Source organism: Rutidosis leptorrhynchoides, chromosome 4 (genome assembly GCF_046630445.1).
Source record: "Rutidosis leptorrhynchoides isolate AG116_Rl617_1_P2 chromosome 4, CSIRO_AGI_Rlap_v1, whole genome shotgun sequence".
NCBI classification, from domain to species: Eukaryota; Viridiplantae; Streptophyta; class Magnoliopsida; order Asterales; family Asteraceae; genus Rutidosis; species Rutidosis leptorrhynchoides.
In genome coordinates, this window is record NC_092336.1 from 103,767,315 (window position 1) to 103,772,451 (window position 5,137).

The following is a 5,137-nucleotide window of genomic DNA, read 5'->3' on the forward strand; positions in this document are numbered from 1 at the left end:
TATTAATCTTATTATTAGTAGTAGTATTAATATTATACATAAAATACTACGACGAGGTCTTGAGCATGTCACTTTCAAAATGGTTTTCAAGCGAGATAGAGCTAAGAAAATTATGGGTTATTGCCAAGGAGGTTATGGGTAATGTTCGGGGGTATATTTGTGAATCAAACCTAGTGTTTATCATCTCCGTTGCGTCTACGTACTTTCCTACAATATTGAATCTCAATATTGATACGTAAGCACTCATAATTTATCTTTTATATATTAATTGTGTATCCATGTCTAGTGCTCGAATATATATTTATACATGCTTGTATGCTAAATTTCGTCATTAAATAGTTTATGATGAATCACAAATTAAATACATATGTTACTGGTAAAAGGTATATGATATGCATGTTTTTGAAAAGCTGGCGAAAAATCAATGACTTTTCATTTAGATATCGAATAGTTCCGATGAACGGATTAAAAGATATGATCAACTGAATTATAATTGATGTTAATTGGAATTGCTTTTGAATATGCAATTAATATTTAAACAACTTGTTTGTAAGATTGATAAATTGGATTTTTGAATATTACCAACCGAGTAAATGAATCATTATATAAGGTACGTCTCATTTTGTTAAACAACTGTCAAAATTGACTTTTTGAAACGACTTTGGATAACTTTTGTATGTCGATCTCGAGCATTAGGATTGTGATACACTATGACCTAACCTAGCTTGATAGATATTTATTGACCAACATATGTTCTCTAGGTTGAGATCTACGATTATTTGATATTTCGAGTTTCGGTCACATTACGATGAACAACTTTATGTGCTGCTAAGGTGAGTTTCATTGCTCCCTTTTTAATTACTTTTGCAATATATATTTTTGGGCTGAGAATACATGCAATTTATTTTAAACACAATGGATACAAGTACATACTTAATTCTACACTGAGTTTGAACCGAAAATCCCTTAGCTTGGTAACTAGTAGCTGCCAGTACATAGGATATGGACAGGTGGGCGCGAATAATTGTATATCGATCCATAGGGCTTGACATCCCCGTCCAAGCTAGAGCGCTAGCCTTTTAACGAACGTGTGTTATTTGAGTTTAGGACACGTTGGTTTGCGTGTATTAAAACGAATGAGGTATTTATCATTATAACGTTAAAGATTAGTTACCAGGGTGCTCTGTTTCTATTGATAAACGTTTCTGGATGAAACAACTGAAATCTTGTGATCCACTTTTATATACAGATTATGCGAAACACTAAAACTATGAACTCACCAACCTTTGTGTTGACACTTGTTAGCATGTTTATTCTCAGGTTCCCTAGAAGTCTTCCGCTGTTTGCTTATATGTTAGACAAGCTATGTGCATGGAGTCGTACATGGCATATTTTTCAAGGAAACGTTGCATTCACCAAATCATCACCATGTATCTTATTTTGACTGCATTGTCAACGGAAGTACTATTGTAAACTATTATTTACGGTGATTGTCTATATGTAGAAATCATCAGATGTCGAAAACCTTTGATTTAAATATTCATTTATGGTGTGCCTTTTCAAAAGAATGCAATGTTTACAAAACGTATCATATAGAGGTCAAATACCTCGCAATGAAATCAATGAATGACGTATTGTCCATATGGATTTGGAGCGATCGTCACAAAACCCTATAAACCCTAATATCTAAACCCTAATATCTAAACCCTAATGTCTAAAACCTCAACATACGCTCGAAAAACACGATAATTGTTATATATTACTTCTTCGAGCGTTTTTCCGCTAAAAGAATAATATTTATCACGAAGTGTCTTTTCTAAATGTTCTTATTTTCATCCAATCTATAATGTTCGTGAACAAAGTTTTTTCAAAAAACGAAAAAAATAAAATTTGCTTCCCTCCGCTTCCCCCCGATTGGTTACTTCTGTAGTGACCCGAACTTTTCCATGTTTATATATATTAATTGAGATTGATATTTACATGATTAAATGTTTCCAACATGTTAAGCAATCAAACTTGTTAAGACTTGATTAATTGAAATAGGTTTCATATAGACAATTGACCACCCAAGTTGACCGGTGATTCACGAACGTTAAAACTTGTAAAAACTTTATGATGACATATATATGGTTATATATATAGTTAACATGATATTATGATAAGTAAACATATCATTAATTATATTAACAATGAACTACATATGTAAAAACAAGACTACTAACTTAATGATTTTGAAACGAGACATATATGTAACGATTATCGTTGTAACGACATTTAATGTATATATATCATATTAAGAGATATTCGTACATCATAATATCATGATAATATAATAATTTAAAATCTCTTTTGATATTATAAACATTGGGTTAACAACATTTAACAAGATCGTTAACCTAAAGGTTTCAAAACAACATTTACATGTAACGACTAACGATGACTTAACGACTCAGTTAAAATGAATATACATGTAGTGTTTTAATATGTATTCATACACTTTTAAAAGACTTCAAGAAACTTATCAAAATACTTCTACTTAACAAAAATGCTTACAATTACATCCTCGTTCAGTTTCATCAACAATTCTACTCGTATGCACCCGTATTCGTACTCGTACAATACACAGCTTTTAGATGTATGTACTATTGGTATATACACTCCAATGATCAGCTCTTAGCAGCCCATGTGAGTCACCTAACACATGTGGGAACCATCATTTGGCAACTAGCATAAAATATCTCATAAAATTACAAAAATATGAGTAATCATTCATGACTTATTTACATGAAAACAAAATAACATATCCTTTATATCTAATCCATACACCAACGACCAAAAACACCTACAAATACTTTCATTCTTCAATTTTCTTCATCTAATTGATCTCTCTCAAGTTCTATCTTCAAGTTCTAAGTGTTCTTCATAAATTCCAAAAGTTCTAGTTTCATAAAATCAAGAATACTTTCAAGTTTGCTAGCTCACTTCCAATCTTGTAAGGTGATCATCCAACCTCAAGAAATCTTTGTTTATTACAGTAGGTTATCATTCTAATACAAGGTAATAATCATATTCAAACTTTGGTTCAATTTCTATAACTATAACAATCTTATTTCAAGTGATGATCTTACTTGAACTTGTTTTCGTGTCATGATTCTGCTTCAAGAACTTCGAGCCATCCAAGGATCCATTGAAGCTAGATCCATTTTTCTATTTTCCAGTAGGTTTATCCAAGGAACTTAAGGTAGTAATGATGTTCATAACATCATTCGATTCATACATATAAAGCTATCTTATTCGAAGGTTTAAACTTGTAATCACTAGAACATAGTTTAGTTAATTCTAAACTTGTTCGCAAACAAAAGTTAATCCTTCTAACTTGACTTTTAAAATAAACTAAACACATGTTCTATATCTATATGATATGCTAACTTAATGATTTAAAACCTGGAAACACGAAAAACACCGTAAAACCGGATTTACGCCGTCGTAGTAACACCGCGGGCTGTTTTGGGTTAGTTAATTAAAAACTATGATAAACTTTGATTTAAAAGTTGTTATTCTGAGAAAATGATTTTTATTATGAACATGAAACTATATCCAAAAATTATGGTTAAACTCAAAGTGGAAGTATGTTTTCTAAAATGGTCATCTAGACGTCGTTCTTTCGACTGAAATGACTACCTTTACAAAAACGACTTGTAACTTATTTTTCCGACTATAAACCTATAATTTTTCTGTTTAGATTCATAAAATATAGTTCAATATGAAACAATAGCAATTTGATTCACTCAAAACGGATTTAAAATGAAGAAGTTATGGGTAAAACAAGATTGGATAATTTTTCTCATTTTAGCTACGTGAAAATTGGTAACAAATCTATTCCAACCATAACTTAATCAACTTGTATTGTATATTATGTAATCTTGAGATACCATAGACACGTATACAATGTTTCGACCTATCATGTCGACACATCTATATATATTTCGGAACAACCATAGACACTCTATATGTGAATGTTGGAGTTAGCTATACAGGGTTGAGGTTGATTCCAAAATATATATAGTTTGAGTTGTGATCAATACTGAGATACGTATACACTGGGTCGTGGATTGATTCAAGATAATATTTATCGATTTATTTCTGTACATCTAACTGTGGACAACTAGTTGTAGGTTACTAACGAGGACAGCTGACTTAATAAACTTAAAACATCAAAATATATTAAAAGTGTTGTAAATATATTTTGAACATACTTTGATATATATGTATATATTGTTATAGGTTCGTGAATCAACCAGTGGCCAAGTCTTACTTCCCGACGAAGTAAAAATCTGTGAAAGTGAGTTATAGTCCCACTTTTAAAATCTAATATTTTTGGGATGAGAATACATGCAGGTTTTATAAATGATTTACAAAATAGACACAAGTACGTGAAACTACATTCTATGGTTGAATTATCGAAATCGAATATGCCGCTTTTTATTAAGTCTGGTAATCTAAGAATTAGGGAACAGACACCCTAATTGACGCGAATCCTAAAGATAGATCTATCAGGCCCAACAAGCCCCATCCAAAGTACCGGATGCTTTAGTACTTCGAAGTTTATATCATATCCGAAGGGTGTCCCGGAATGATGGGGATATTCTTATATATGCATCTTGTTAATGTCGGTTACCAGGTGTTCACCATATGAATGATTTTTATCTCTATGTATGGGATGTGTATTGAAATATGAAATCTTGTGGTCTATTATTATGATTTGATATATATAGGTTAAACCTATAACTCACCAACATTTTTGTTGACGTTTTAAGAATGTTTATTCTCAGGTGATTATTAAGAGCTTCCGCTGTCGCATACTTAAATAAGGACGAGATTTGGAGTCCATGCTTGTATGATATTGTGTAAAAACTGCATTCAAGAAACTTATTTTTGTTGTAACATATTTGTATTGTAAACCATTATGTAATGGTCGTGTGTAAACAGGATATTTTAGATTATCATTATTTGATAATCTACGTAAAGCTTTTTAAACCTTTATTGATGAAATAAAGGTTATGGTTTGTTTTAAAATGAATGCAGTCTTTGAAAAACGTCTCATATAGAGGTCAAAACCTCGCAACGAAATCAATTA